Source organism: Empidonax traillii, unplaced genomic scaffold (genome assembly GCF_003031625.1).
Source record: "Empidonax traillii isolate 1590-97213 ecotype Southwest subspecies unplaced genomic scaffold, ASM303162v1 scaffold44:size1908036, whole genome shotgun sequence".
NCBI classification, from domain to species: domain Eukaryota; kingdom Metazoa; phylum Chordata; class Aves; order Passeriformes; family Tyrannidae; genus Empidonax; species Empidonax traillii.
The window spans coordinates 1,238,139-1,250,519 of record NW_020955237.1 but is presented as its reverse complement, the minus strand read 5'-3'; the positions used below and the strand labels follow the sequence as shown (position 1 = coordinate 1,250,519).

Genomic DNA, 12,381 nt, shown 5'->3' with positions numbered 1-12,381 from the left:
CATCTGAAATGAAGGCCAGATAAACATTAAAAGTGTGTTAGGAAAAATGCCTTCAAGTGATCCGTATTTTGCACTTTGCATTTTTTTCTGTAAACAGAATAATGGCATTGAAAAACTAGGCAAAACATTCTGTTTTGTAAGCCTATTTACTGTCCATTTTGTATGGCTTCCAAGAGGTGAAATGTAAATTCTGAAGAGGCCTGGGAAACAGTCAAGTATAGGACAGCAGTAGGTGTTATATGAGATAGCATTAGTTTCAGAAATAAACCATGTCATTTCATGGATCACACGTTCAAGGGGCATGTCAAACATGAGGTTAATGTGAAGAATTTGGGCTTACAGAATGAATTCCAGAAACAGGAGTTAAATTCTGCCCAAGCACAGCAAACTATGCAAAATTGGGAATCCTTGTTTTGGCTTCCTTATTAGTTGTCTGGAAAATGTCCATAGCAAGGAATTCGAACAAATCTGAGCAAAAAATCTTGGACTGCATTTGATTCTGATTATTTTATGGGTCATATGTTCCTTCCCACCACTTCATCCTTTCCTGTGGAAAACCAGTAAGTGTTTATAAGCTCTCTGCTTCTCTCACGCACATTTTTGGCTTATTTTGTACTTTTGTTTCTCTTTTGATAGAATAGGACTTGGACTTGCTTATTACAGGGAAAGAACTGCTGGAGGATTTTTCTTTTTTTTTAGATTACTTTTTTAATGGAAACAGTAGTTATGGAATCATGCATTCCCTAGGAACTCTACCAATCCAATCAGTCAGCCAGGAGGTATGGAATGCCATGGGTCTGTTTTCAGACTCGATGATAGCAAAATTACACTTGTAACATAAGCATTAGACGCAAAGCTTTTTTTTTTTTTCTATTGTGTTTTTTTTTTGTTTGGTTTTACATCCCTAGGGTACAAAAGTCTGGAGAATGGAAGAGTCCTCCCCTCTGCTAAGAAGGGTTTGGGGGTTCTCGTGAATGAGAAGCTGGACACAACCCAGCAATAAGTGCTTGCAGCCCAGAAAACCAACTGGGTCCTGGGCTGCATCCAAAGCAGTATGAGCAGCAGCAGGTCAGGGAAGGGGATTCTGCCCCTCTGCTCTACTCTGGTAAGAACCCACATGGGGTCCCCAGCACAGGAAAGGGTGAGAGTACTGGGGCCTGGGGAAAAGAAGGCTCCGGGGAGACCTTATTGCAGCCTTCCAGTACCTAAGAAGCCACACAACAAAGATGGAGGTAAACCTATTAGCAGGATCTGTAGTTATAGAACAAGGGGTAATGGCTTTGAGCTGAATGAGGGCTGATTAGATTAGCTATAAGGAATAAGTTTTTTACATGGAGAGTGGCAAAACACTGGAACAGCTTACCCAGAAATATGGTAGATGCCCCATCCCTGGAAATGAAATTCAAGGCCAGGTTGGATGGGGCTCTGAGCAACCTGATCTAGTTGAATATATTCCTGCTCAATGTAGGGGGGTTGGAATAGATGACCTTTAAATGTCCCTTCCAACTCAAACTATTGGATGATTCTATATAAGTAACAGGCATTAATAGCGGTTTCTGTCTTGGTAAAATCTGAGTGGCTCTGAATGCACGAACCTACCATACTTATGATTGTGTCATTTTAGTACACCTGCAAGATGGGACATCTTATCCCATTTAAGACATACAAGTACACAAGCAGTTGTCCTGTTGAAAATTTCATAGCAGATATGTCATCTGAAATCTGTAGTTCTTTATGTCTGTGGGCTGTGCTTTTCTTTCCTGATCCTGCAGAGAAAGTAATTGTAGAGTTTCATCTGAATATCTGAAATTTTCATCCTTGTTCCGGATTGGGATGAGCTAAAATTATGTTGTTGACTGTCTTCTGTGACCAAGTTGAAGATGGATGTTGTTATTAACTTAGTTAGGATGAATTAATGAGTTTTTAAGTGCACGATCAATAGTGTCTTCATTTGACTCATGTAATCCAAACTTAGTTTGTGAAGCAAGGTTTTTCTTGTAACTCAAGTAGTCTTTAGTGTAGAGTATCTGCATCAGCTCCTTGTGAAGATGAAGAAGATTGTTGAGTAAGAAAAGATGTCATAGGTTGTGTCTAATCTACATTTTCCAACTGTTATGCAGCAATGAAAATATGGGAGGTCTTAGCATAATGTCAGTAGAAGTCTGTGAAATGAGGCATTGCAGTAAGGTGTGATTGAGTTTTTGCATTCTTTTTCCATGCACAGAGCTAGAATGTTGTCTATTGTCAAGAGAGAGGATCTTTATCTTAGTCTGGGTTAAAAAGTGAAGGCATTGCTTCTATATACTCTTATCCTCAGGCTCCTTGAGGAATGACTATAATAAGTATTGGATTTGGCTTGGGCATCATTCCACTGGAAGATGTGTTGAGGTCTTTGTTCTTTTCCTGTGTAACCCAGAATTGAGCAATACTGAATAATTATAGTTTGATTGCTTTGTAGAAATCAATGGCTCTCTGTTTAGTTGTGTGTCCTGTCAGGTTTAATTGTAATCATTTGGTATTTTCAGACTACATTACATGTATAAAAATCAGTATTTTTGACAGAGTATGCTGAAGGGATCTTGACATATATAGGTACTATGGTAAGGCATACCATATAAATATGTAGAAAACAAGCATAATTTTTATGAACAGTTACAATGATTTGATTTATGATTACAAATAAAACCAGGATATTCACACTGGTTACAGTTTTTAACCTAGTGCTTAGTATTTGCCTTGAACATTTTGAAAATTACTTGTGGTGTTACTGGGCACCACAACAATTTTAGCAATCTGAGATACATCATCTGGCCATAATGCACTATATTCTCCTGACATAAGCTTTAGGTAAAGGATTATACCTGAGTGAAGCATGGAGAAAGGTGTGTTTCTTCCAAGCATGGACCTGAAGCATGTACAATAAAAGTGTATCTTTTCCTCTTTCCAGATGCATAGTTAAAGTCACTTAGCAATTTATTCTCATGTCACATTACATAAAATTGTGCTCTATAAGAAAGCTTAAATGTTAATGTTTTGAAGGTAATTTATGGGTGGCATGGGAGAATTAGTAATCGAAACAGTAATAGAATTGGAACCATCTGTGGAAGCTACATAGGAAATTGTCCTTCCTTCCTGCAGTAACTTAGACATGCTGTAATTTTTAACCCTCACCCCCCCTACCTTCACTCTGGAGTTGCAGATCTTCTTTGCATGAGTAGCTCACACTGACACACTTACTTTTAATTCCTTATTCTAATTATTCAGTAAGTTTGTAAACAGCTGAAGTCATTTTCACTGAGTGGGATGGTATGCATACATAAATTTGTGCCTCTCAAGATCCTGCAGTAAACATTTGAGTGAACATGTTTTACAATAACAGTTGAAGAACTGTTGAAAAGTACAGGCTTTGGACATCTCTCTTCCTAGAGCTGTGATCGTTTAGATTTGCTGACTGTAGTGTGTTTGCTAAGAGCAGGATCCCTGAGGAATTTGAAGAACTTCACCAGCATTGCTGAATAAAGCCTTATAGCAGATTCCTTGAGATATTATTTATTCACATTTTTTCAGATGAAGAAACTGAGGTATGCAGGAATGAAATAAATTGTCAAAGGTCAAGGATTGGTCAACACCAATGGTGTATTGTTTTAATTTTGGTCATTAAAGCATGTATAATTTAAAAGAGATGGCTCACTAAAGAGTTTGCTGTTACACTGCTATGGAGGTTCTTCTTTGAATCATCTTGATGCTTATGAAATTCTATGCTAACGTGTTCACCAGAAGTCTTATAATGAGCATCAGGCTCTTTTACAACAAGAGGAAAAATGCATTTTATTTCAGTTGTAGTAATCTCCATGTCTGTTTTAGACAGCAGTGCCAAATATTGAACATCTGTTGATTGCATTGGCTTTTTTAGTTTTGATGAGTCCAGAATTAAAATCTTGAGTGTTCTGCTGATGGACTTAATTCTACTGCTTATGAAGCTTGCAAAAAACTACAATTGGTTTTTGCTGCACGAATTACAAAGGCTTAGTAGTATCACTGACTTTTTAAATATATAGAGAGGAGGAATATTTTTTTGAAATAAAAGTTTAAGCTTGTACATGTATAGTTTCGAAATTCGAAGATACTTCATAAATACTTTTATTTTAAAACAGAAGTTAAATCTAGTGAACAGTAAAGCTATTTCAAGCAGTGAAAAACATCTAAGTGTTATGTTTTCTCTTGGTGAGTCAGGTGAAAGAACTTCATGCTTTTTTCCCCCCTAAAGTTTGCCAAATGGTGATAATGATAAAGCGTCTGTGTAGTTTAGATAAAATGTGTTTTAGAGCAAGTTTAATGTAAACACTTAAGTGAACTGGATAGCAGGCTGAAAAGTGTTCCATATTAACGAATGTGAAGTTCAGTCTGGTCGTTCATCCTTTGTTTTAGTTTTGGATTATTTCATGGCTGTCTTTTAGGGCATATTCCCTGTGTTAGAAATCCCACGTGGAATGTGTGGTGCAAAATTCTTCCCGAGCTGAATGTAAAATATATGTATGCATAAGTGAGGCCCTGTTGGCATCTGCACCAGGCATTTGGCACTTCAGCTCCAAAGAGTTGAAAGGTCACAATTATTTGTCCTTTCTGTTTTTATAATTAAGCTATTGTTTGGATACCTACCAGGCAGATTAGAGCTTTCAGAACTTGTTTTATTTCTCCTCATTGTCAACTGATCGGTGATTATGTGAACTGTTTTACTGTTTCAGAGTAAATGGACATGTTCCATTACTTTAAAAACAAAATACTCTATTCAACTCTAAAAAAAAACCCTTAAAAAATATATGTGTGACTGGAAATGCTAGAGTTTTTTTTTTCATTCTTTATGCGACACGTAGTAGTAATTTTTTGTATTTTTTTTACTATGATAAAACTATGCCTTGGCTGAACATGGGTGCATTTTGGTGGTATGTATAATTATGCATACCATTTCAGCAAATATGAAGTATTTATATTTATACACATTTGAAACAGAGAAGGTAAAAATGAAATAGGTAGGTGGTTATGTGAGCAGAATGTAGCATATCTGAAGTATCACCAGAGTGCTCAGCTTAAGTAAATCAGTCTCCCAGAAAGTGCAGAGAAAACTTGAAGGACTCCAGGCAATTGTAGATTTAAATCAGTTTTATCAATGACTACAACTTGTTTTAGAAGAGGCTCAAGAGAATTGCTCTGGTATATATTGTGAGAAGAATTCCCAGGTCATAAATATTAATATAAACTATGACTTCATAAATCAAGGACTTGTTACAAATTTAGAAACCATCCGAATGAGATTTTAGAATCTAGATGAAAAATAGTAACCTCCTGAAATCTATCTAAAACTGTCTCCCAGGAGATAGATCAGGCAGGCTTTTTGCTGTACTTTACAAGTATGATGTTTATATCTAAAGAAGATACTTGCAAACATGCTGAGACTCTACTTGTAATACCTTTTGTACCCTGGTAAGCCTTTGAAGTCCTTTCAGGAAGAGATGTACCAGCAAGTGGCATGAAGGGGAAGAGGAGAATTAATTGCATTTACCTATTGTGTCAGGGCACAGTCTCTGAATTACCATTTGACCCATCCTCTAATAAATATGTTGTATCTGATTTAAAATAACATTAAAAATTTATTATTTTTCGGCAGTCATGTGCTGGAATAAAGATTTAATCTAAGGTCTTTTCCCTTGCTGGTTGAACCTGACAAAACACTCTGTTGCAGATCATAAGAAAAAAATTTCATGAGTCTGTGAATTAGATGATGTTGAGAGAAGCTAGCCATAGTGCCATTTCCATATTGAATAGTCAAATTTACTTTCTGTAGGCATTCAAAAGGAAGCTCATTTACTATAAGCATTTCCTTAGTTCTTGAATGCATACTGGAGCAATACCTTTTAGTTGAGTAAAGGAAAGAATAACGTCTTCTTAATCTTACTGTACTTGAAACCCGAGACATAAATTCTGTGCTGTTTTAACTGTTACCCAAATTAGAGTATAACTGGGAACAATAGCATTTTGTAGGGCCCTTCCAGAATTTCTGTTAATTTTGAATGTTTTTTGCATTTGTCATGTAGTTATGATTTATCTGTGTTTTTCCATGAGCAACAGATATTGTGGGTGTTTCATGGAAATATCAGCCAAAATAATTCATACCAGTGTTTGCATATTTTCCAGAATATTTTCCTTTATCTTTTTCAGACCAGAAATTTAGATAATACAGATACATAGGCCCTGATTCATTCAATGTAATCAAGACACCTATGTTAGGAATTTAGTTGCCTTGCACTTCCCTGAATAATTCATGAAGAGGAGAGGTCTCCAAATGATTTTTTTTTTTTGGTACTCTGATTCTTCTTGAGTTATCTGCTTATTTTTGAAGGCTGTATAGGAAGTCTGAATTAAGTGTTTTCCATATTTAGATATGTCACATTCAGAAACTCAGATTATATGAATCTGGGCCACGATGAGTTTAATAACATGCAAGTTTGAATGAGAATACATCTGTCAGTTCCAACACCTAAAAGGGCGGAAATTAAAAGTTGTTGAAATGTCCTTTCAAATCTGTACACTTCCTTCTGTATGGAAGTTTGTGGATAATACACTCCTGTAAACCCAAAAATGCTTATATTTTTCTGTTTCTGTAGAACATCATCTTACACATCTCTCACACTGTGGTTTTTCATACTCCATCTTTTGAGTGTACACTTTTGCAACCTTAGTGTACACCTTACACATCTATTTTTAATTTAATTTGCGGAGGAAAATAATGAAGAATTGTGGCTTGAAAAATCTGCCCATTTTACAGGTAATATGTTTTTAATTAGTGCATGGCTGTGGAACCAAGCATGACATCAGTGTGTATTTGTTTGAAAAACAAGTTTAAAAAAGAACAGAAAAAATAAATTAGAACTCTTATTACTGCCTTCATCTTTCTTTGCTGTCATGGAAAATTCAGCTGGGTGCTTAAAGCTTAAAACATTTATCTGCTTTGAAAAGAGGAATGAGGTATGTTTTCTTCCAGATCTGAGAAATACTCCCCTCAACACCCTTTTATCTTTCTTCAAATAGTCTTTCAGACTCAATATTGAAGAATGGAACAGGATTCTGTTCTCTCTATTCATCATCCCTAAAATAGTATCTTAATTTTCTTCACTTTCACATCAAAGTTGGACATTAGGTAGAAAGGAAAAAACTGCATGTTTGTGGGTCTGAGCTTAATTCCAGTACAAGGAGGTGGTGCAAATGTTCCCAAGTGAAATTTTGTAACTATATAGACTTGTGAAACTTCTTTCCACTGAAGTGTTTTAGGTGATGTTTTAGAGAGAATACTTGGACCCATAAACCAAACACATTTTGATATAGATATTAGCAAGCAACAATAAGCATGAGTTTGAAGCCTTTTGGTATTTGTATTAATATATTGTAATAATATATTAATATATTGCAGTAGTTGGACTGGATTCCTGTGGTGGTCAAAATAAATAGTGGTTTATCTCCTTAATTCAGGTTTTCTCTCTAGTATTTTGTCTGTCTAAACTTTATAGGCTGTCCAGGAAGGTCATGGAATCTCCCTCTCTGGAGACATTCCAAACTCTCCTGAATGCATTCTTGTGACACCTGCTTTAGGTGACTCTGCCTTGGCAGAAGGTTGGACATGAGAATCTTCAGAGGTCCCTTCCAACCCTTACAATTCTGTGATTCTGTGGAGAGCTTGTGGTGTTGTACCTGTCTGCTTTGGCAAGTGCTGTATTAGAAATCCCATCCTTTGTGTTGTGGTTGTTTATGAGTTTTCTACCCGTGTTTTTATCCTTAAAATCTAAGAATGTTTTCTTTCAGTACTGTACATAGTTTACAGCATGAACATTTTTATTAGGAGATCTTACGTTTCTCTTTTTAACACCTCCTGTTACTTTTGATTACTCTTTTTTAGTTGTGCTTATTATTTTGAACTCCTTGCTGGAGAAAATGGAAAAGATAAAAGTCTGGTAGTATCTGGTCACAAGGTAGATTGCAGCATGTCAGTCTGTGTGCTGGAAGACTTTCAGTGAATCTCAAACTCTCCTGCTCTCCCCACCTTGCCCAACAGCAGGGTGACTTTTCTCTGCAATACACTCATTTTGGGTGGGAAGAGAGTAGGCTTTAAAAAAAACTTGAAAAAAGAAAAAAGCTTGAAAGAAAACATGAGGTATTTAAACAAAAGGCATGAAAATAGAAAGTTCTTTTTTCATAATTGCCAGGAGGCCTGGGATTTGGGTGATTAAAAAATGGTCTTCTGCAGGAAGTCCTTTTTAGCAGAGTTGGAATTGCTTCAGTTTTTTAAATAGATGGAGGTAATTCCATCACCATTTGTTGCTAGGGTTTGTTGTCTCCCTTCCACTTCCACTAGCACTTCCTGCTGCCGATTTAGGACCACAGGCCTTTCCATCTTGTCTTCAAGTAAGGCAGCAATTATCAGTGTCAGACCACCTCTGTGAAATTTGTTCAATTTCACCAGAAGTGGAGAAGTCTCTGTAAAGTGTACCTCTTGCCTCTTCCTCGTTGTTCCTGCCCATGAACAGACAGCATCTTCCCTGTGGAATATACCAGAACAGACACCCAAAAGAGCAGGCTGTGAGTGTTTACACTTGCAGCAGAAGGTTTTTTTTCATATGCTAGAATCATAGAATCGTTGAATGGTTTGGGTTGGAAGGGACCTTAATGGTCATCTAGTTCAACCCTGCTGCCATGGACAGGGACACCTTCTGCTAGACCAGGTTGCTCAAAGCCCTATCCAACCTGGACTTGAACACTCCCAGGGATGGAGAATCTACACTTTCTCTGGGCAACCTGTTCCAGTGTCCCCCCCACCACAGTAGAGAATTTCTTCCTAATATCTAACCTAAAACCTGCCACCTTTCAGTTTAAAACCATTCCTCCTTGTCTTTCACATGCCGTTATGAAAAGTCCCTCCAACTTTTTTTTTACCTTTTAGGTACTGGAAGGTGCTATGTCTCCTTGTAACCTTCTCTTCTCTCAGCTGAACAATCCCAGTCTCTCAGCCTTTCTTTGCAGGAGAGGTAGAAGTGCTCACCTTTTATTTTAAGCAGTTGCAGTTTTGCATTTTTTTCTCCACGTTGTGCCATAGCTTTGCTCTCGCAAATGAGAAGTCTTTTCAAGTTTCCAGGAAGCCAGTGTTTCGAGAGAGAAGTGAGAACGAAGATACGGAAAGTTGTATTTTCTTCCAGGGCAACATATGATCTTGAAACCCTCAAAGAAGGCAGGATCCCTTATATGGAATCTAAGGACAAATGCAAACATGAAGAAAAAAAAGTATCTTTGCTGTAAATTGGTACCCAGAAAAGTTCCTGTTTAAGGGCCCACTGTGTGAAAAATTACCTGTAGCTTGCACGTCTCTCTAATACAGTCTAATTTCCATTTGGTGATATACACACCTCTGCAAACAGAGCAGTAGAGTTTTTTGAGTCTTAAATGCATCATTCTGCCTTTCTCTGGTTGGGCCATGACCAGGTGAATCATGGTGTTTTGTTGTGGTTTTTTTTTTTTTGGTTTTGTCTCTGAGTTTTCTCAAGAGGTTTTGGAGAGACTGACCTAGTTTCATTCAGCCTTTGGTTTCTAGTGGCATATTTTCTGAGTATTGCTTGAGGGTAAGGAAGATCCCAAAGGAACAAGTTAAAAAAAGAAATCCACAGTATTTACTGACAGTGGTGTAGTAAATAGAAGTGTGTTGTCAGGCACAGGAGTTTTAACAGTCAACTATGTCTGGCATTCCCTGAAAAAAATACATCTGCATGCTGCAGACGTGATGCTGAGTTGCTGTGTCCCTTTGTGGAAATTGTTCTAAAGGTAAGACTTTTCATTTTTGAGAAAAACTGTGAGCTTCTAGTCTACACTGTTTCTCAGAGCTATTATGTTTAATCTTATGTAAACCAGGAAATCAGGAGTTTTGGTAAAAGTATTAGGAGATTTGCTAACATCATGACTGTTTCCTTTGTTTCTGCTGAAAGAGAAATTTAAAATATTAAAACATTGTCTTCTGATATGGTTTAAAATGAAAAACAACATCAAAAAAAAAAAAAGCCTCTATGAAAACCCTGTGAAGGTTTTATTTCCTCTAGTTTTAATTACAGTACAAATTTTGCAGAACAACTTTAGTTGTGATTAGAAATAACAGAATCAGTTTGTGTAAACTTAACATCTGAGATCCAAGCAACAAGTCCTGGAAGGGCAGGTGCACTTTGGACAAACTCTACCTATTAATTTTCTTCAGACTTACAGTAATATTCTAGTATTCATACTATCTGGATATTCAAATCAGCATGAATATATTAACTATATTTTCTTTTTTGTGTAAACCCAAAAATGTTTGTATTTTCCGATTTCTGTAGAACAGCATCTTACACATCACACATTTTTTCTGTGTGGAAAAGAAAGGATTTTAGGCATTCTTTATCCTTGGGAATGTAATAACTAGAGAAGTGGCAGTTGAATCTGATTATCTTGTGTGCTTATAGGCATATGTTGTAGCAGGTCAGAGATACTTATATCATTCTGAGTTATTTAAGGAAGTTTGTAGTTAACTAAAATAGAATAAGCCACCTTGGTGTTTTGTAAATGTTTGGCTAATTTGAAGATGTTATGCCAAGATATGTTCCTGGGTGTTATCTTAATTTTTTGTTTTGAATAGTCTAAACAGTTACTTTAACTGTCAGCATCCCTTGGACACTGCAGAGCTTAGCACCATTAGCAGTCGCCAAACGTCTGGCTTTCAGGCTCAGGCTGTTTGATTTATCAGGTGGCAGAATGTATTCTTATCTGTTTTTCTTCTGTAAAGATAAGTAGCCAGGATAGTGTTCAACATGAGTGTGTTGTAAAGCAAAAATGTGACTTTCATGTGAGTGGTTCACTCTTCTCATGCAAAAGGGGTTTAATTACTGTCACCTGAAGGAGCTTGCAGTTAAAATAAAGAAAGTTTGTTCTAACTCATTTTGTTTATTAATAAAAATTAATTTTTTTTTTCAGTTCTTGAAAGAACTCTTGAAGTGGTTTGGATACCCTCTGAAAATTAAATTCAGTGCTGACACAATACAGACATAAAATACCTACCTTTGTGGTAAGGTATATGAAATGAACAAGTTTATAATATTCCAGTGCAGAAAAAGCAGCTTTGCACTGATTAAGATAAGAATGATCAAAATGCTGTTTCTCCTTCCAGCAACAGATGGCTTCTGTGAAAGCCTTTGATTCACAGAAATAGTACCTCTTTTGTTGTGGGTGAGGGCAGAATGAATCTTGGAAGCTGTTTGTTTCCTTTTCACACTTCTGCTTTTATGGAATGTGCTTAGATGGCAAGTATAGGCAGGCAGTGGCTCTTGAGCAGTTTTTTGCATATCAAGACTAGCAAATACCAGTTAATAGTGCAGGGAATGATGGAGCATTGAAAGCCTTTGTCCGTGTGCTTTATAGGGTCACTTGAACAATTAACTCAATTTTCATTCTCACAGCTTCTGTTGGAAATTTTGAGTGACAGCTGCTAAACCACTGAGACTATGGAAGTGTCACTTAATGCCACATGGGTTATACCTTTCAGGATGTCACATGTAGCTATTTGTAAACCTTTACTGTTACCTTGTGGTGGGCTGACCTTGGCTGGATGCCAGGTGCCCACCATGCTGTTTTATCACTTACCTCCTCAGCAGGAGGGGGCTGTGAGAAGAGAATAAGATGGAATAAATCTCATGGATCAAGGTACAGGCAGTTTCATGAAGTAAAAGCTAAAGCCGCATGCGGGAACAAAGGAAAACAAAAACTTCATTCTCTATTTCCCATCAGCGGGTGACGTCCTGCTCAGGAAGTCACATATAATAATGAGAGCGTGCACACACCTGACCGCACCCCTACCTTTCTTTCACTGCTGAGCAGACACCCTGGTATGGAATGTCTCTTTGGTTAGCTTGGCTCAGCTGTCCTGGCTGTGTTCCCTCTCCACATCTTGCCCACCCCCAGAATACTGGCCCTTGAGGGGGGATGTTGCAGACATTGATGCTGTGCGAGCCTGCCCAGCAGTGCCCAAAGCACTGGTGTGTTACCAGCACCTTCCTGGCCCCCAGCACACAGTGCCGTGAGGGGCTGCTCTGTGGGAAGTTAACTTCACCCCAGATAGATACAGTACATACCTTTTGGGTGCATATATGATTTCCATGCCAATACTCTGGGTACCCTTCAAACACCGTTGACTGTCAGGGACGTACACATGTGCAAACAGAGAGCATGAGTCTTGTGCTGACTCCTATCTGTACATATATGTGTGGAAAGAGAAATTACACAGTCGTTTTGGGAATCAGAGCTGTTGTTAGCAGGAAAAAG

The 12,381-nt window shown here is 37.5% G+C and overlaps 1 protein-coding gene across 1 annotated transcript in view; it reads left to right on the top strand.

The window, feature by feature from the left end:
- WDR70 (WD repeat domain 70) overlaps positions 1-12,381 on the top strand; it is a 129,729-nt gene that overhangs the window by 19,069 nt on the left and 98,279 nt on the right. The window lies entirely within an intron of this gene.